Source organism: Eublepharis macularius, chromosome 1, assembly GCF_028583425.1.
Source record: "Eublepharis macularius isolate TG4126 chromosome 1, MPM_Emac_v1.0, whole genome shotgun sequence".
Lineage (NCBI taxonomy): Eukaryota > Metazoa > Chordata > Lepidosauria > Squamata > Eublepharidae > Eublepharis > Eublepharis macularius.
In genome coordinates, this window is record NC_072790.1 from 200661524 (window position 1) to 200683194 (window position 21671).

Here is a 21671-nt window from a genome sequence, read left to right on the forward strand (position 1 = left end):
GGAGCTGTTTAAAAAGCTGGAATTAACCATGTAAGACAAGATTACTATTCCGTTTACATGGGTGTTAAGAATGCAAATGGTTAACAGTAGTATAAACTCTCTCCTTGGTTTAAGTTTGAATGTCTAAAGCTATTACACACAGCATTCATCTGCATTCCCTGTTTATGGGAATGAAATATGTAGTCATTTGAAGTCCACAATATGTATACTGTGTTGGTAATAACTGCAGATTTTACAAGCACATTATTCTTTCCATTAGGATTAAAACCTCACTGAATAGCAATTTGTGAAAGAATTCTAGCAGGGCCCTGAGCCCAGAACTCTGACCTCTGATGAGATGCTTGGCAGCAACGAATCTAAGTCTAGGCAAAACATCTGGTTTTAGTTAGACTTCCTTAAAAAATAGCCCCTGTACTGGGGAAACTGGTATTCACTTAGCTTTGTCTATATACTTTGACTGACTTCAGTGTTGCCGCAGAAAAAAAAATACTCAACCAGGACTGCTGTCAATCACTGTAGACTTCTTGGTGGCCTGCTCAGAGGCAAACGTTTACATTAAGAGTCACTGTATGTTATTTGTTCATTTTTCTTCTGTGTTTTCCTCCTCTTGGAGTTTACAGTGATGATGTTTATTTCAAAAGCGATTGCCAATTTACAGCCATGTAGTCCAAAACTGCATTTTGGTTTGCAAATGTGTATAGTTCCATTAAAACTGATGGTATCTATGATAATCTCTCTCTCTCTTTTCTCACATGGTTTGAATTTTTAAAAAGTTTATAGATGTACAGAATTATGCATGGGCTCTAGTTCATCACTAAACAGAATAATCATCAAGGCAAAAAAACTGTATAATTGCAAGGAAAATTATTTTAAAAATAGTTTGTAATGCATGAAAAGAGCAATTGGGATGCTATCTTGCTATGTATATGAGAATCCAATTTAAAAACAACAGCGTTTAGAGCAACTGTGCACAGAATTGTAGTCCATTACTGCTTACAGTGAGACAGCAAAAATCCAGTTGCTCCTGGCACTTTCAAAACTGGGCCTGACAACTAGAATCCAAGCTACCAAAGTCAAACACAGATGTAGGAGGTGCAAAGAAGATTCCTGTTTACCTCTTATTTTATTCAAAATATTTTATGCCACCTTTCCACCCAATTCAGGGTCCTTAAGGAGGCAAATATTAAAACATTTCAATCATTAAAACAGCATTTAAAATAAATATATATAGAAAATATTTTTAAATGAAACATAAAAATATAAACACATGTAAACACACCACCAGGGAGGAGGGATAAGAAGAGTTAGTGAGGGAACACCAAACAAAACAAAATAGTCTTCCCCCATTGATTGACAGGAGACAGCAAAATCTCCCTGGAAAGGGAGTTCCAAAGTTTTAACACCACTGCCAAGAAGGCCCTTTTTTGGGTTGCCACTCATCCAGCCTCAGGTGGCAGGTGCACCTGCAGCAGGCCTCTGAAGATGACTGGAGTGGTTATTAGGTTCATATGAGAGTAGGCAGTGCTTCAGGTAAGCTGGCCCCAAGCAGTATATGGATATAAAGGTCAATACTAGCTGCTTGAATTTGGCTCAGAAGCAAATTGGGAGCCAGTGGAGGTGGGAAAAGACGGAAGTGACATGGTCCTTAAATCCCATTTCAGTCAGCATTCTGTTTGCAGCATTCTGTACCAAATGTACCTTTTGGGCAGTCTTCAAGGGCAGTCCCATGCAGGCCACATTGCAGTAATCTAATCTAGATATTACCAGGGCATGCACCACAGTGGCAAGATCTTTCAGGAAGGGGTGGAGGTGGCTCACCAGCCAAAGCTGGTGAAAGGCATCCCTGGCCATCATTGCCACCCATTTATCCACCAGGAGGCCCAGGTCCAGCAGCACCTCCAAGCTAAAAACCTGCTCCTTTACAGGGAGTGCAACCACATCCACTTGGTCCAGGCTGCACTGCCCTACACAGCAATCTTTATTTATCCAATCAAGCTTTACACCATTCTACATAATTTCTGGACTGTTGATAAAAGTATCTTGACAACAGCTCGTACACATTTGTTGAAACATTATCTAAGTTGTACGTTCAAAATCATTACACCTTATTTAGAATTAACGGAGTCTGAAAAATTTAAATATCTGCATATTTGTAAGGAAGCAATTTATATGCAGAATATTTCCCTAAGCACTTGGGAATTTTAAAAAATTGTGGGAATGAACCCTCCACCTTGACTGCATTCAGACATCACAGTTAAGTGCTGTTCACTTAAAACCATGGTGGAAAACATGATCAAAACTAAAAAAGAAGGATTCCCCCCTAAAAAGTCCTGGTTTGTTTGCTGTTAGTGAGAACCAACTGCTGCAGGACCTCTGAGTCCTCGGGGTGGTGCTACTGACTACGTCAGAATAACTAACTAGAGTTACTATAAAGCCAATTTTGTGAGCAGGGATGCAGCTGTGGTTAGAAATCTCAGCTTGTAGCCCTCCTACTAACCAGAATATGTGGAGTGGCAAGCATTCACATGTCTCATAAAAAGAGAATTTAATCAAACCACACTTTAACATATCTGAATACAATGCTGGAGAAATGTATCACAGAAACTTATTCCCTACTATTCTTCCAAGGCTGCTCTAGGATCATCCAAATTTGCCAGGCAACGTGACTGGCATTCTTTAAACCTTCCTTCAGCTGTCTGAAGTAATTATTCTTCTGAAATTTCAACATACAATAATTTAGCCAAGCCTCACTTTGTCTTACATTATATGCGTACGTATTTGGAGAATTGTATCATCATACAGTATTTAGATGATACAGTTCTCTCCAAATACATATGCATATAATCATTCATTATTTAGATTGTGTTTCAAGACTTATTACCAGTATATTGGCACTAAATGTAACTCTTACTTGCAAGAAATGGTTCATAGAGAAGAGACAGTTTTAGAACATCACAAAATGCAAGGGATTTAGTTTAGCTGGTTTCTTAGGACCTCAAGATCCAAAGTGAATCAAATTAATTTTTTCTTTGCATTTGCCAAGAGGTTGTTAGCCTAGAGAAATCTTTTCAGGTTCACACTGCTCCATAAAACACAGAGTGTTTATTACTTTAGTCTATTTATATTTATTTAAGTCTCCAAGGTGAAACTCCAGTGGCGGCAGTGTTACAGTTCAAACAAGCAAGACTTATTTTATAAATGTGCCTTTTGTGAATTGGTGGTTCCATTTTGCATGAATGCAGGGGGGGCGGTAATCACGGTCACACTATTCATTTGGGGAGGGCTGTGTGCGAGGAAAAATCTACTTTTCATTCTAATATTAAATGTTACTGTTAGAAGAGGCACAAAATATTTATACTGGCAATCAAAATACAATAAACTGGGAGAATGCCAACAACGGTAGCATGATAAAGCTTGATTTTTTTCTATATGTGTATATTTATATTTATTCAATGGAGGCACAAGGTCAAGAAGCCCAGCAGCATTTTGATTTGCCTGCATCAACGATCAAACCTTTTTATGAGAGGGGTTCATTATATCAGATTAGAGTACACCAACTGTAAGCACCAGGAGTTCACAGGGGCAGATCTTCTGCATTTGCCCCTTCACCTAGCAGCCCCATGAATCCCCTCCCTAAATATCTGATGCCAAGAGGCCAGGTGACCTCCCTGGGCAAGCCAGTATTTGGTATAGGAGGCTGCAGCATGGCCGCACACTGGGTGAGATCTCCCCCTTCCTCTTGCACTACGAGAAGTAATTCAGCAGAGTAAGTTCTTTATTAGGAGGATCCCCATTCCCTCAGCAGCAGTTTTTCAGGTGTTCAGAGGGATCAACAGAAGACAAGGAAGAGATCGGTCCTGTCCCTCATTCTCCTTTCACACTCACACGGGATGGGATGCCCTTTCTAAGATGGTACCTATTACAACACATACATGTATCATATAAACCTAAGAAATGTTGCCTGTTTTCAAAAGTACTCTATTATTCATATGAAAATGTTCAATTAGTTACACTGACAGTGGTTGTTTTAAGCTTTTTTTTTAACAATCGGGAATGTTGCTTTAGCTGATCACTGTACAGCAAGTTGTAAATAAGCATTATAGAAAACAATTAATAAAAGTATGGGGGGGCTGGGTGACAAATAGGTGCTAGGTACAGGTCTATTGCTAAAGATATTTGTGGGTCAATAACACAGATAACTCCCCCCCCCCAAATTAATATTAGCATAGGCTGGGATTCAAAGAGATTCTTACAAATCAGAATACACTTTTTCTCATATAGGGCCAGAATCCCAAATTCTGGTAATTCTCCCCCTCCAGCTGCAGTATACTGTACCATATTCCTTGCCATTTCACATAATTTCTTGACTGAGTAGCAACTTTGGGGGGACTTAAGAAGATGGAAGAGGAAAGAGGCAGTAAATCTACCTACATTGCATGAGCAGAACTCAGGTTGTGCTTGCCAAGATCTCTGAACCAGTTTGGTGTAGTGGTTAAGAGCGGCAGGACTCTAATCTGGAGAACTGGGTTTGATTCCCCACTCCTCCGCTTGAAGCCAGCTGGGTGACTTTGGGTCAGTCAGAGCTCTCAGAGCTCTTTCAACCACACAGGGTGATTGTCATGAAGATAATAGTAATACACTTGGTAAACCACTCAGAGTGGACATTAAGTTGTCCTGAAGGGCAGTATATAAATAGAATGTTATTATTATTATATTATATACAATATATATTTTAGATAGTAAGTCCACAGAGAAGACTCTTGTACCCTGTAAAGCACCAGAAACATGGATGAGTCTGCAATGCATACAAAGTAACAACAACATACAAAATATATGTTGCTGAGTCTAATGTCTGCTTATGATTTACAATATTTAAAAGCAAACAGAGATCCCTGGCAATAGGTAGAGCATATGATTTGTATGGAAAAAATACAGGTCAGATCCCCAAATGCATGACAGAACTACCACATGGGAGAACATGACACATACTACCAGGACGGCAAACAAGTTCCAGGTGGGTATACAGGGAGATAATCAAATAGTTGAGTTTCCTTCTGACCAGCCTTTCCTTAGCTAATTTGGCAGCCATCATCTCCTCAATGCCCCACGCTGACTAAATTATTGAACAGAAATCCAGTTGCACCTTAGAAACTAACTCTGTCATCAGTGCATCTGCAAATAATCATGCAGCTGAGCTGTTCTGTGTGGTCTGGGGACTTTTACATCACAGCACCAGGGGACTGGACTTTGATCACACAGCAGCCTGCTGTGATCAATTTGCTACTTGCTTTGCAGACAAAATTGCCCAGATCTGCTCTGAGTTGGATCCTGGCATGGATGCATGTTCAGATGATGTACCTTTGGCATCTGCTTGTCTGATTCATATGGATACCTTTCAGCTTGTGGAGCCCAAGGATCACTGTGGCTAGGTCTGACTGAGCCTGGAACAGGTGCAGCTTACACACCAACTGAAGCTGGACAAAAGTGACATTGAGACTAGACTTCTGTAACGCATTCTACATAGGTCTCCCCTCAAAGTTGACTTGGAGCCTCCAGCTGGTACAGAATGCTGCAGGTTGTTTACTCTCAGAAACTAGCCAGGGTATGCATATCATTCCCATTTTGCAGTCACTCCACTGGCTTCCCATCAGTTCAAGGTCATGACTATCACATTCAAAGCCCTTCATGCCCTTGGCCCCTCATATCTTTGCGACCATCCCTCCCCCTACGTTCCGCCACAGCGCCTTCACTCATCTAGAGAGGACCTTCTGCAGATACAACCCCACAGTTGGGCAAAATCAACAGCTGCCCACACATGTGCTTTCGCTGTGGTGGCCCCCACCTTATGGAATGGCGTACCTGAGGAGGTCAGGCAAGCGCCCATTGTCCTGGCTTTCTGCAAACTATGCAAAACTGAATTATTCGGGAGGGCTTTCTACTCAGATTATAGAACTGTGTCATAAGGAATTGCTCAGAGGGATGCTTTGATGAGCACAGGGAATATATGCTGTACTACTGGATACTGATGCAGGTATGTGCCACTAGGGAGTTTCTTCATTGCTTAATATTCCATGTAAATTAGTTATGAATAGCTTCAGAGAGGTTATTGCTCAAACTTATGTTTATTTTCAAACGTTATGCTACTATACCCTATTGTATCTCTTTCACTCAATGTCCTAACTGCTGTTCATTATTGTACTTGCTTGGTGAATGTCCTACCTGTTGGTTGTATTGTATTTCACTTGCACTGTGGAATCCACCTTGGATTTCAGTGAGAAAGGCAGACAATAAATAAATAATATAAAATAAATAAAAATAAAAGCAATCTGAACCTCCAGCCACCTGGTTTTCTAAGGTGACTGCTGTGTCCAGCAGCACTCCCAAGCTGCAAACCTGGCTTTTAAAGGAAATACAATCCCATTCAAGATAGAAGAGATCTCTTGGTCTGCCTGGTTATTTTGAGGAATCATACTTACCTGAAAGGGATTGACTGCCCTCAGGTGGCCCTGCCAGTTGTTGTCTTTGCAGGAATTGACCTTTAGCTTCACATAAAATAAAAAACTGAAAGAAATTGCAAAGTTAGTAATGCACTGGCTTAGAAAGAGGTAGGAGGGTGGGAATGTGCCAGGTTTCTAAAGGAATATTATGGGGTAAGGTACGAAGAATGAAAAAGGTGGTAGTATTGGCTTTTCTTTTCATGTGCTGCAAATTGCTACCTCCACTGTGAAATAAGGTCTGCCCTTCACAATACCAGTAACTGAAAGCCTTAAGCTGGAGATATACTGGATGTGCTTTCCCCCACATCCCTTGGCTGGGAGGATGGTTCTTGGAAAGACTGGGCTCTGTATGCTGCGCTCCTTGCATATTTTTCCTATTTATCCTTTTCAGTACTCATGTCAGCTATGAGAAACAGTAAACTGAGATGTCTAGGGGAGACCTGATGCCATTACAAGTTAATTTCTATATTTATATATGTGTGTACTAATCATGCACCTGACATCCCAAACTCATGTGAGAGTGGCAGTGCCACAGCAATTGCCCTTGAACCGGCCCCTTGTCCAGCCACTGTCCCCAGTGGCTCCACAACTGGTTACAGAGAAAATTCTCTTGACGAGTGAGAAGACACAGTAGTCACCCTAAAGCCTGCACGAAACACTGCCTGCCCCCAAGACTGCAATATGTGGACCCCATTGTGAACCCTGGCTGGTTGGCTTTGCCCAGACCAACCTGATCCAGAAGCTGATCCTTCTGCCCCCAGCCCTAGTGAGCCTCATTGAGTGTCCTAGTGAGCCTAGTTTTCCCAGTCATTTCAAAAAACCGCACCTACTGTCCTCAACTGGGCAAACAAACAGCAGGACGAGGAGAAGAAGGGCAAGGAGGCTCGGGGATTGTTGGGATTTCTGCATTTTTTTCTTCATACAAGTACCATGGCTTCCCCCACTAAGGTATGTTCCAGTACTGTTCTTTACCAAGCCAAAGCCCAAGAAGGCTAAGATGCCTGAGGTCAGCTCCTTGTACTAATGGCCTCAGTAAACATGAGAGAAACTTCCTTCCCTTATGGGCAGCACAGCCAGGTACATGCCCAGCTATGGCTTGCCCCGGCAGCCCACAGCTACCCAGCTAGGGAAGGAAAGCCCATTGAGGGGCTGCCAGAGAAAATCAGCATCTTCCTCTTGTCTTCCTCCTCCATGCTGAGTGCAATAGGGTCCCCCTCTAAAGATCTTACATCCAGCAGTTTCAACCTAAACTATTCCGACAGGACCACTGTGAAGATAAATGAGAAGAACTGTTATTCACAATCAAAGACAGCTTTGGATTGGTGCTTTATGAACAGAAGCCTGCCATACTGTATTGGAAACGACTGGTAAGCTCAGAAGCAGTTTGTACAATGACATGATAGTACATGAAGGGGGGGGGAGACAATGGACATGTCCAAGCTTCTCAAACTAGCTCTCTGTATCCCAGCCTATCGAAATAATGTCATATCCTAAGGAAAAATACTTCTAACTGAAGGCTCAGTTCAGATGTCACTCTACACCATCGTTCAGAAATGAATAATGCATCACACATTGGGTATTTCTCATATAGAATTTCCAATATCCTCCCACAATTTGCTGTAATCTTAGTTCATTTAATGCTAACAAGGAAAACCCAAAACCATGGTCTGAAAACCAACTTCAAACCATTGTTTGAAATTATAACTTTGAGGCAGTCCTTCCATGCGAATATAAAAAATGGAGTGTGGTTTGGAGACTGGGAAGGTGACGTCTGAATTGAGCCTAATCTGATCCATTTTTAACACGGGTCTCTCTTTTTGTGTAAAAGGTTTGGAGCGTAATCAAAAGAATGGCATAAAATGGTTTTTCTTGAGATAAAGTAAAAATCTTCTATTTATAATTCCACCACTTTAATTTTTTCCTAATTAATGTCCGATTTCGCTCAAAACAACTTGAGAATAAATTAATTTCTGCACTTCATTATCAGGTCAACTGCTCCTCTTTTTTTGTTGTTGTTGATTTCATGTTAGCAAGCAGAAGGAATCTCAATTAGCAACAGGTTGCTCAGTATGCATACAAGGATCTGAATAATATCTATAGGTTCTGGCTAGATGTTGGATTAAATGGAGACTAGAGAAAGCACTAGGCAATACATGGACCCAACTGTTATTTTGGAAGTGATTGATGCCCATCCTCTAGGAAGACTGAATTTGTTTATGATATCTATAAGTGCTTTTCTGAATCAATCTATATTTATGGCCTTTTCATTCCAAAAACTCAGAACAGATAAATGATAAAATCCCTTTAACAAAGAAATTCAGTTGTACCAAAACTCAGTTAAAAATTCTCACCCTTCTTCTGGCTTAACACCATACCCCAAAAGCCAGGCTTAACAGATTTTAAAGCATGTCTGAAAAATTCTCAAGCTTGGGTCTGAGTGAGTCTCCTGTTTAGACTTGTAGTGGTCAACCTTGCTTGAACTTGAAAACTATGGAAATGTTTTTTAAAAATTAGATTGGCAACTGTCCCCGAGGCAGAGGATTCTGCAAGCTTGGCTGTAGTTTTACAGTCATCATCTGGATGACAGTAATAAAGACAACATTCATCTTAAATAACCCTGAATATATGCAGTTGAGTAAGTTAGAATTTGTTTTGATTTAAGGTCTCCCAAAGTTGAAGCCAACTTGCTGAAGAAAAACATTAAACTATCTATAACTCTGTGTCAACATATGATGCTACTGGGAATGGTAAGTGAATTAATTTTCCAAGGAAAATTAATTACTTATGACTTACAGTTGTAAAAGCAAACAACGTAACTCTGGATTAGGGCACATTTAATTTCTGTTTAGAGTAGTGATTAATTTAATTTCATATAATTCCTGGTATGTAATGGAAAGCAGAACAAAGATGAAATTTAAGACAATGACTGACATAGAAAAAGTGTATATATATGTTAGTGATCCAAAAATAAGGGTCAGAGATAATAACCACCACACAGTAAAACAAGATATTCATTTCTATGACTGTGTGCTTTTATAGATATAAGCCAGTTGTGAAAAAGTTATATTAGCCGGAAAAATCTCTAAAGTAAGACAGTTTATCACAAGACATAAAATATCTCCATTATATAAATACTTCGGCAGTACAGAAAAAAAAAACTGAGTTCAAATATTAGTAATATTTACTGTAATACAGATAAACCTGTTCTATGAACACTTCTAGGAATTTAGTAAAACACATTTCTTGATGAAATAGTATGAAAGAAAAATTATCATTATGTTAAAAATTATCAAAATAGGAACTTTTAATTGCAATACTACCCAGTTAGCCAAGATGCAAAGAGTTCAGATATTTTGTGCGCTCAATGGGGTTTTTAGACTTGTTTTTCTCATGGCAAACTGCTTTCAGTGCTGATGGCATTTCAGAATTAGAAACACTTTTGGCTTATCATGTGTGGATCAGCTGTTTAACAAAATAAAGTAAAAAGCTCCACTACAGCTTCAGGGAAGATCCTTATGTGAACCTGAGAAGCTCTCTGGATCGTGCCCCTTTGACTCATCTGGCATGAACACATTTTCCAAATATGATTTAAAATATTTTCAAAGATTTTTGTGTAAGCATTTATTACATTGTATGAGAACATGAGTAAACTGATTCAGTACTAACACCCAAAGATTTGCATGCTATATTTTAAAGAGAATATTTCACGAGTCAGTGTAATCTTTCTTTAAGCCATTCAATTAAAACATGTAAGAAGCATGCAAACTAAGACAGATAAAATTCCTAAATCAATAAAAAACCCTAAAAAATAATTAAATGTAGTATCCCAAAAAAGTTTTTTTAAATATTTCCAAAACTCAGAAAACAATTATGATAGCACAAAACAGAAATGAGGAATATGAAATTTAGTATAGTAAAACTATAAGTTATTTCAAAGCATAATAACTCCTTTAAATGTCGCTGTACAGTATTTTTTGTAGTTTTGCTCTCTAAAAACTTTTCCTTAAAAAGACTATTCCTTTCCCATCAAAATAAAATCAGAGCCTTAATACTTAGAGAAACATGTAACATGGTTACATTTCCTGCCTTTCCTTCTCATGTACAAATCCCTCCCATCAACCATTCTACCAAGTTCTACCATTATATGTGACAAACACTATCCTCTGTTAAAGTGATCTGTAAACTTTCTGTATGTACCTGGCTCCAGAAGTTTCACTTTTGCTTCCAGGGCTGAAAACTCTTCAGGTATGTTAAGCTCACAAAAAACTATGCTACAATAAATCAGTCTTTAAGGTGTCATAGAACTTCTTTAAGCTTAAATTTCAAGGCTTAAACTCTCTAAGTGACACTGCCTCAACTATTTTGTGATTCTTTTCTTTTCACTCTGCCATATAAATTAAAAACATAAATAAAGCTCAGGACTCAAGCTGATTTGCCTCATATAATATCAGTCCTAAAATATCTTATTCCAAGCAGGTTCAATTCTCAAAGGTGGCTGGGTTTGGGCAAGTCACTGCCAAACTTATAACAGAGTTATTGTGAAGCAAGAACTTCATTTTCAGTTCTTTGGAATAAAGGTGTCATACAAACTTATTAAACCACATTGTGCAAAGAAAAAAGCCATTAAAATATTAAGCCAACCTGAATTCAGCAGTTAAAAAGTATATTTAATTAACTATTAATATATTTAACTTTTTATTTCTACGAACATTCTAAATTTGCCATAGGCAATCTCAATTTGAACATGCAACCAAAACTTTAACTGTGTGTATTCGGCAACCTCCTGCTGCACATTAATGAAACTGTGTTTAAAATTCATAATTATAGCTGGAGTTAATACTTTTTTTTTCACGGTGGTAAAAAAAATGACATTAATTAGAATTTTACCCAGTTCCAGTCCTGGTAATAGCCATAGCAGGCCTATATTTACCTCTCTTTGAGAAAATTTGGCAAACCTTTCACTGAGAGAAACATTTCCATTCTTTAAGAAATATTAGACTTTCAGTCCTTCTTGCCAACATTATTTCTGAGAAAATATCTATGCCTGTACTTTGTATTAATTTCAAAGTTTGCATACAGTTTTTAGCAAACATTTTACATAAAAAGAAATGAAAACCACATAAAAACATTATTTAAAAATCCCTATTAATTTTTTAAATGATGTTTACAGTAAAACCTGGATTTCACAGGGGTTGCCCTAGGGTGCATTTAGGCTTACAATATGATCAATCTGAATTCAATTCTGCTTTTGGGATGCAAACAGCTTTGGTTATATTAACAGGCTGTTTTTGCCAGAAGAAAGAGATGGGGGATTGCATCCTTGCTGATACTCCTGGACCTCTCAGGGTCTCACCACACGAGACAAAATATACTCGAATTACACGGGTAATTCATGTATTTTGTAATTCGAGTGTATTTGAGTGTAATTCGAGCGTTATTCAAATGTATTTTGTCTCATGTGGTTTGACCCCCCCCCCGTGACTTTAAGTACCATTGACTTATGGGATCTTTGCAGAGAGACTGGGAGTGAGGGGGCGGGGCAGCATGCTTTGGAGGGTTCGCTCCTGTTTGACTGTTCCGAACAGTGGTGGTGGTGCCTATACTATAGCGTTCCACAGGAGGTCTATTTAGTCCCTCATGTAGTTTAGCCACAAGAAGCACAATTTTGAGGAAATAATGCTTCATTCTTAATATTAATAAAGCATGTTAAGGTACCTCTTACACATTAACACCTTTCTAGCAGTATCCAGCGATGTTTTCATTGGTGCTACAGTTCCTGCTGAAGTGTTGCGATGACAGAAATTCCACACTGTTCTTTAATTGTTCCTATATTGTTCCTATATATTCCTTTAATTGTTCTCTTTCATTGTTCCTATATTGCTCTTGTAGCGCCTTTCCCTTGTGCTGTGTTTTTACTGGAGGATGACATGCCAGATCATTACCAGACAACTGGTTTCCTGCCTCTGAACTTGTCGAGGTTAGTGGAGTCACCCAAGGGACTCCTCTGGTTCACTGACACACATTGTGACTGAGAAATGTCCCTGGTTGTCTTTCGATAATCCTCTCTGGTGGGCTGTTCATCACCACCCAAAAAAGCCAAAACATACTACCGCAAATAAATATATAATAGTAAGTGAGAAGAACAATTGTTATTAATAAAGTTACAAATATTAAAAATTCCTTTCAAATAGTTTGGTCACTTTATGTATGTACCTTTTAAAAAAGTTTCAGCAAGCTGACCACCACACAAAATGGTAGTGCTGAAATGTGCTTGGCACATTTTAAGTGCAGCTTACCTTCTGAATGACAAGCATGCTTCAGGTGTGCCCCAGGAGGAAATATCAGAGCAAAGGTAGTTTGAGAAAACATGGAGAAGGCACTGGGAAACAGCAAAAGGAAAACAAACAGGCAAACGACATTGTGTGCAAGCTCAAAAATAATACGCGGCTGTTTGGAGACCAAGCTGGAGCAAAAAGCCTGTGTGAAAGTCATTTAAAACTGTTGCGCGCGCGCACACACAAACTATTTTAAAACCATGTTGCATCTCTATATTATAGGACATAAGCAGACATGCTTCCATCACCCTAGGACAAAAACCCCAGGAGGCAAAAAATGTAAAATAACCATTTTGTAGACAAACTGTACCTTTTAATGACGACAGCAAAAATCCACAAATCAAACCACTGAATGATAATTTCCCTGCAAACTGTGTGGTTTAAGGATATCTAAGCAAGCTGCACACTGTTTGCTGAAAGTTCTATTCACCTCATAAATTAACCACCTCATTTCCCTCATCACAAAAAAAATATAAAGCACCTTCATACATATTTGTTTTAATAAAAGTAATAAAGCAAGTCCAGAAGTTATAGTTGTTATGACATAATCACACCTTAGAGATTTAAAAACCACTCAGCTGCACATCATCCCTCAAAATCACTTTTTGCAAGCAACTGTCTCGAGACACCCGCCTTCTACCGTACCTTAAATACCCTGTAGTGCTATTTATCTCTAATACATAAAACAAAGTTCCAAGCACTAAAGTAGAAAAACACATCTACACACATAAGTACTATTAGTAAGTTGGCATACATTGTTCATGACTACTTAAATAAACACAATGGAACCACGCATTTGGTATATAGTCAAATTTAAACAGAAATACGTTGTAAAAAGATTTTGAATGCCAAATATCTTATATGCTTGTGTAAGTATATGAGTGAAAACAGACAGACTATGCATTTATTTTTGATCTTACAGGAACAAACTTAGTATTGGGATTAAGATCTAAAATTGCAGTTAAACTATCAACTGTTTTTGTGCTCAGCTGTGATTTTTTAATTCTGTGTTTTAATTAAAAACTTTTAATGTTTCATATTTTATTATGTTTTATTTTGTAAGCTGCCTCAGGCAGATTCCCTGGAGGTTCCTCATACACACATATTCAATGAGGATGAAAAATGTGTTTTTATATGCTCAAAGTTGGAAGATTCTGTCTCTAACATCTGGAAATTCCAATTTTTCAGATTTTCTTTAGGCAACAACCTGTCTCTGTGTGTGTCCCTTCTACATTAAAAAAAATTAAACTGTTCTCTTTCCTTTTGCTACTCATGAAAACAAACTACCCATGTGAGACTGCACAGTAGTATGACAATGAAAACAAAGTTGCAGTTGTTCATCAAGTGGTCTTCTGTGCAGGCACACACTGGGACTCCACATGCACGGCCAGCAGCTGGCCTGAGCATGCGCAGTTCCCATGTGGGACTGGACAGAAGACACGCCAATGAAGTAGCAGCTACTTATATGGATATTTGTATATTCACAACACACTGAAGTTCACATATTTTTAATAAAACTGATGGTGTAATTAATTTTAACCAGATATTAAACCCAGAGATAAGTCATCATTACATGAAACAAAATATTAAATAAATACTACATAAATAACAGGAACGTTAACAACAACAAAGACTACTACTACTACTACTACATTCGATTTATATACCGCCTTTCAGGACAACTTAATGCCCACATAGAGTGGTTTACAAAGTATGTTATTATTATCCCCACAACAAAAACACCCTGTGAGGTGGGTGGGGCTGAGAGAGCTCCTAGAAGCTGTGACTGACCCAAGGTCACCCAGCTGGCTACAAGTGGAGGAATGAGGAATCAAACCCAGCTCTCCAGATTAGAGTCCCATGCTCTTAACCAGTACACCAAACTGGCTCTCAATATGCAATCTCCCAAGTGCAGTTCAAAGAAGCAAACTCGAGGAAAGGCTGAAGTCTAACTCTAAGGCCATAGTTGCCTAAAGCAGTTCTCTAAAAAGGCAGTATGTAAATTTTCTAAATAAATAAATCACACACACACACACACATACAACCCTTATGAACTCTGGTTGTAGTATATATGTGAAAATTGTGAGCATTTGGGTGTGGCAGATCACATTAGTTCCTCCACCTGCAGCCATCTGTGCTAAATACTATAGGCGGGCACCTGGGAACCCTACCCACATCACAGAGTGAGTGTTGTGAGGATAATAATAACACATTTTGTAAACCGCTCTGAGTGGGTGTTAAGTTGTCTTGAAGGATGGTATATAAATCGAATGTTGTTGTTAAAAATGGGGCTCCAATTCACTAATTATTGTGGAACTTTCTTTTTTTTAATAACATACTTTATTAGTTTTAATTCCAAATCAACCTACAAACAGATAAAACCAAATCTTACAGGATTAATACATATTTATACAATATATTACACTCCATCTCTACAGTTCAATTGTATTTGTGTAGACTTTTCATTACTGTTAGCCTATTATTTCTTTAAGTCTACTTTGTTTAATTTTGATAATCATTTTCTTTTCTTGCTATTTTGGGTCCTATCTTTCTAGACTATAATTAAATTCTTATTTTGTATTTTAATTCAATCCACCTATAAAAGGGGATCCATCTTTGTTTCCAGTCATGTCTGTTTTTTTCTTTTATTAATTCTGTTAGTGTATCCTATTCTGCAATCTCCAAAAAAATTTCTATCAGTTCTTTTGTTGATATATCTGTGTTCTTCCAATGCCTGGCGTATACTATTCTTGCTGCCGTAAGTGTATGAAGTATCAAATATCTAGTTTCCCTATGCATCCCTTCCAGTATAATATTTAGTAGAAGCATTTCAGGTTTAAAGGGTATAGTCTTGCCTAGTGCCTCTTGCAATAGTTCGTGTATCATTTTCCAGTATTTCATCACCTTTTTACACAACCACCAAGTATGAAAGAATGTACCTGTTTTATCTTTGCATTTCCAACACTTGTTGGACATTTCTGGATACATTTTTACTAATTTTTCTGGTGTCACATACCACCTGTAGAACATTTTGTATAGGTTAGGTTTTCTTTAAATGTGGCTGATTTTGTTATTTTAATATTTGTCTTCCATATCTGTCGCCATTGTTCTAGATCTATACTATACCCCAAGATTGGCTCCCACTTTACCATGTAGTCTTTTACTATTTCATCTTTATTTTTGTGGAACTTCCAATAGTACTCTGGTGATCACTGTCTTAAGCTTTTGCTCTATCTGCAGAGTATCACAATATTCCTAATTACCACTAAAGATATCTAATTAAAGTGATTCCTAGATATCATTTATACAACACTTTGTAATGTATAGTGTCTTAAATAATGAAATACATATTTGGATATCTCTTGATTATTTTATACATCTGTTGTACTGCCAGCATAACAGAGTAAAAAATTACTGATTCATACAATGGAGAAACTTGACTATGAAAAAAATTCAGAGAAAATCTACCAGGGTCCTATTAGCCTGCTTGCAACAGCAGCTACCCAACTCTCCCCCAGCCCCGCCCCTACCAGCAAGTGTAAGCAGGAAGACGGCAGGCCAGGGGAGGTGGGCAGCAACCATGTCTGAGCCTATAAAGACTCGCACTCATATACCCACAGGGATTGTACTAACCCATAGTAGCAGGGGCCTCCTAATTTAAAAGACCTTATTAACACCCTATCTCTGTTCCATATGCCTAGAACAAACATCTGCTTCCTACTATATTTTGCAGGATACAGATACTGCTGTCACCTCCTGCAAAAAAATGGCTAATGTGCAGGAGAGAAACCAGCCAGATGGAAATGAGCAGTTTCAAGATATGCGCAAAATGTGTGGACTCATGAATGCCACAGAATAAGTATGCAGATAAGTATGCAGAAAAATGTCAAATTTTCTGAAAGTAAACTTTACAAAAAAACCAAGACATCTACAAATGTTATTACCCCACAGAAATTTTTACTAGCATGTCTCCCATCTGTACACGTTAGTCATTTGTTGCTCACTAACAGAGTAAATAATAAAACACTCCATTCAATTCAAGTTCACAAAATTCCCATTATCCTGAGAGAACATTACATGTTGGGTGCCCATGTAGAATTGCAAGGGAGGGAAAGTTGTATTTTGCATTTAGTATAATACTGCAATGTTGCTTGAGATGGATGCTGAAATTCTCATCTAACAAAGCCTGCCTGCATAAATGCCAATCACAGGCTTGGCCAAAGCACAGAACTCTTGCACTGATGGGAGAAGAAAACTTCCACCCCACTTGTCAGGAAAGAACAACTCTTGGCTTCCCATTTGGATCCAACTGCAAAGACCTTGCTACAATTTAATAGGTTTATTCTACTAAATATCTAAAGAATCCAGTGCAAAAACTGTAAATGGAGTCTGTATTCATATGACAGCAACAGAAGGCGGACACTGGAGGATATTAAATGAAAACTCCTACTTCCAAATAAAGGGGAAGCAACCCTTATAGAAACAATAACCCCCTAAACTTTCAATAGGTTAGTTTAAGAAAGTGGCCTCAAGTCCATTTCCATCAATCTTGATTTTTTTTAAAGATACCAACATACTTCCCTGTATAATATCCAATTTCATTTTGGGATGGTAAGGGATCCCAGAATTAAAAAAAAAAAAAAACCAGAAAACTGCGCATTTAAACAACAAGGGAAGGGTGGAAGGCCAGAAAGAGGGCAAGAGGGAATGGCATGGCATTACCCACACTGTATTTAAACTTCACATTAGGTATTCCAATTATATTTTATGAAACTCGTCTTTGATCAGGACCCTGGAGCAATACATGGAAACTAGCAGGGATAAATTAGTTCAACTGTTTTCCCTTAAGGAGCCTATATATAAAAGCATTATTTGCAGATTTTATTTGACACAAAAAGCTGCAGTTACATCTGGAATGAAGTATCCTTTCCTTCTGGGCGTTTGAAACCTATACACGTTTATCTCTCCGATGCTTAAAGGATGTTATTTTCCCAAATGTGCTGAGAAGATTTCAGAGCGTGGAACAAAACAGGAATGTATTACTGAAGGGATTTTTATGTTGTTTACAAATACAGCTGGTCAATAAACTGTGCCCAGGCAATTTTAAAATGGTGCATATTAGCGATCTGAGATGTGGGAACTGCTGCGGGGCGGCTTCTTCCCATGCAGCCCAGGTGGTATCAGAGGCCTCAGGCCACATGAAAGGAGTCGTGCTATGTTGCTGGCTCTCCCAGAAACCAGGGCAACAATTCCAGCAGGGAGAGAGGCTGCAGAGTGGACCTCTAACGCTACTTGCAGCATGAGAAGTGACCACAGCACAGAGAAGGCCCTTGTAAGGCAAACAGGGATCTTCTTTAGGTGTATCTCACTTGAACCAAGAACATTTAGATGTATTCCATTAATACAAAAATTTTTAAAAGCTAAAATAGCAAATCAACCTGAAAATGGGCAAAATCAGCAGCTGCTCGTACACACGTATTCTCTGTCGTGGCTCCAACTTATGGAATGGCCTACCTGATTCCCACTCTCGTGTCTTTCTGCAAACAAGGCACTACTGAATTACTCAGGAAGATTTTTTTACACAAGTAATAGGAGTGTGCTGTAAGGGAGAGATGCTTTGGTAAAGAGATAGGGACTGTAGACTATACTACTGAGTGCTATCTGTTGCTGTACGTATGCTCATAGTGGGTAGTTTTCATATTGTTTAATGACAGCCAGTTTGGTGTAGTGGTTAACAGCAGCCGGACTCTAATCTGGAGAAACTGGTTTGACTCCCCACTCCTCTACTTGGAGTCAGCTGGGTGACCTTTGTCAGTCACAGCTCTGGAAGAAAGCTCTCTCAGCCTCACCCACCTCACAGGGTGATTGTTGTGGGGATAATAATGACATGCTTTGTAAACCACTCTGAGTGGGTGTTAAGTTGTCCTGAATGGTGATTTATAAATCTAATGTTGTTGTTGTTGTTGTTATTGTGTTAAATTGTTTATGGTTTGTTTCACCAGTGTTACAGATTTCTGCTTGTTTTCAAATGTCTGCAATCTGTTCGTTGAATACCCCAGTCATTGATCATACTGACTTATAATAATCCGCCTTGAGTCTCAGTAACAAAGGCAGACTATACAAAATATAAATAAAGAAAACGGGATATCTGTAGTTCACAATTATAGTGTGCATACACAGAACCTGATCACAGACACAAATTTTAGCATCTTGGCAATCTCTACTTTTACGCCTTTTTAAAAAAGAATATTCTAGACTTTAAGACAGTAGAACATGTCAAAAAATAATGTTGCATGATTCTTTCTTAATTTACCTTGTTTTTAAACATTTCCATAGTAAACAGACTGACTAGAAAAAAATCAACAACCATGGACTGGCTAGGGGAAAAAAATGGACACAAACTGGGAGAATTCTCTGCAAAAGCCCTTGAGAAATGAACCTAAATCTAAGCCATTGCTCCAAGTCAGGAATAGGTTTCCAATTTAAGAAGCGGTCTGGCCACAGACAGTGTTGTATAGAGATTAGATTATCAGACAAAGACATCGGAGATCCAGGCTCAAATCCATCAGCCATGAATCTCACCTCTCAATGATTTTGTGCCTGTTGTTCTCTCTCAACCTAACCTACTTCACAGTGTTGTTGTGAAAAGAAAATGGTGGTGAGAAAACTATGTTTGCTGCCTTGGGCTTAAATGAGGAAGAGTGTGATAAATGTGCAGAGTCCCATGACTGAGGTCCATGGGGATTACAACCATGGAGTGGACTTAGGGCCCTGTGACAGAGTACCTGTTCTACATGCAGAATTATCCCATGTTTAACCCCTGCATCACCAGGAGATTTGGATAAGGATATATAGAGCAGGGTATCATCAGTATATTGACAACAACCAACCCCGCAAATACGGATGATTTGTCCAAAGAGCTTTACACAGAGATTGAAAAGCATAGAGGATAGGATTGCGTGCTGTGGAACCATGCAAGATGATAACTGATCTCCAATGGCAACCCACTGAGTCCAATCTATGAGGAATGATTCATCCCCCAAGACCTACTTCTGCTTCCAAGCAACTCATTAAGGTGACATGGTACACATTACCAAAGGCTGCAACAATAAGGCATGACCTTTGTCTACACTCAGATGGAGGTTATCAACTAAAGCTAGCAAGGCCATCTCTGTCCCGTAGCCTAGCCTGAAGCCAGACTGAAAAGGGTACAGAGTCGATGTTCATATACTCCTTTCCAAACAGAAACAAGAATTCGGTACTGGGGAGCAATCATTATGTTACAAGTCCATAGGAAAAGGTCCATCTACAATGGCTCTCAATCTGTTTGAGGGCACAATTTTATTGGTGCATTAAAGCCTTATATGTCTTAGGACCAGCATATCTACTCACTGAAGAACCTTCCCACTCACAACACTCATCCTCCGAGGTCCTGATTCAGGCACCTCTGCTTTCTAAGTTTCGGCGGGAGGCAACTCAGGGAAAAGGCCTTGGTCATGGCACCACGACTTCCCTGTCCCCTTCGGCTGCTCTCTTCTGCCACTAGGCGAAGACTGTTTTTGTTCCGCCCGGCATTCCCTCAGTGAACCCTCCTTCTTGCCCTATGTTTTAATTTGTTGCTTTTTGGTATATGTATTAGCTTGGTTTTAGTAATTTTAATGATGTGTTTTTGTTTGGTTTGAATGGTTTTTAAGATGTGTTTTTATTATGTATGTTTTTAATCTGCTGTCTGTCTTGGTGACCCTGATCAGTGCAAAAAGGCAGGGTATAGATTTTGTAAAATAAATAAATAAATGCGTAACTTAGAATTCTTGCTTGTGCTTCTAGATGGAATTATTAAGAAGTCTTTCTCCTCCAACTTTTTGGCTGAAAATAACAACTTGTGCTTAAAGAAAGAAAGTCATAATAATTTAGTACTCTTCCCTGAGACCCGTTTTGTTGCCCAAGGATAATAAATCTTTTGACATACAAGTCGTGCAATTTGTCTCCCAAAGTGGCATTGAATGCTTTGGTGATTCCAAATTCCTTTACATCACTGAGCATGCATCTTATACCTTCTGGGGTGATATTTTTCACTTAAAGACTTGTGACAAAAGGGTTCATCTACCTAAAGGTATTATCTTTTCCACAGTGTCACTGAAGAAGAACTGGTATGACACATTTGTCATCTTGTTCGCCCCAGAGTTATTCTTTCAGCACCTTAGCTCCCTAACAGGCCTATAGAGCTTTTAAGGCATCAAAAATGCTCTCAAGGGACTCTTGTCAATGTTCTAGAGGTAGTAGCATGTCTCATATGCAAGGAGTCTCTACTGTCTTGAACTGAGGTATCCTCATGTGATTCATGAATCCAGCACAAGAAACTTTGCTAGCTTATTTTGATAATTTTCAATAAGATTTCTAAAATGAATTTTTCAGAAAAAAATCAAATATTTATTGAACCGCAGTCTCTCTCTACTTGCTAAAGAAGAGTAATCTCCAAAAGGCATTTTTATATGCTTCCCAATTAAATAAATATGAGATTCTTGCTTATTATTGTACAACACATCAAACATGATGTGAATAAGACTTCAAACTATGTTTGCTCAGTGCAACATTTCACTTCTAAGCTACAACTTCCTTTTAGGAAAAGCATTCCTTTGAGCAAAATGCTTAAAATCTACATTTTTAAACACACAAATTTGGTTCAAACAATCCCATCAATTTCAGATACCCTAGCATTCATACATGGTTATATCTAATTGCAACCAGTTTATTATCTTCCCCCAGTTTCAAGATCACTTGACAATCACAGTATGTGCACAAGCATTTGTTGCTAAAACACTTCCTAGTTCACATTTAA

At 38.6% G+C, this 21671-nt stretch overlaps 1 protein-coding gene across 3 annotated transcripts in view; it reads right to left on the reverse strand.

Moving 5' to 3' along the window:
• Positions 1-21671, reverse strand: part of SRBD1 (S1 RNA binding domain 1) — a 194881-nt gene that overhangs the window by 66358 nt on the left and 106852 nt on the right. The gene's annotated exons all lie outside the window — the stretch shown is intronic.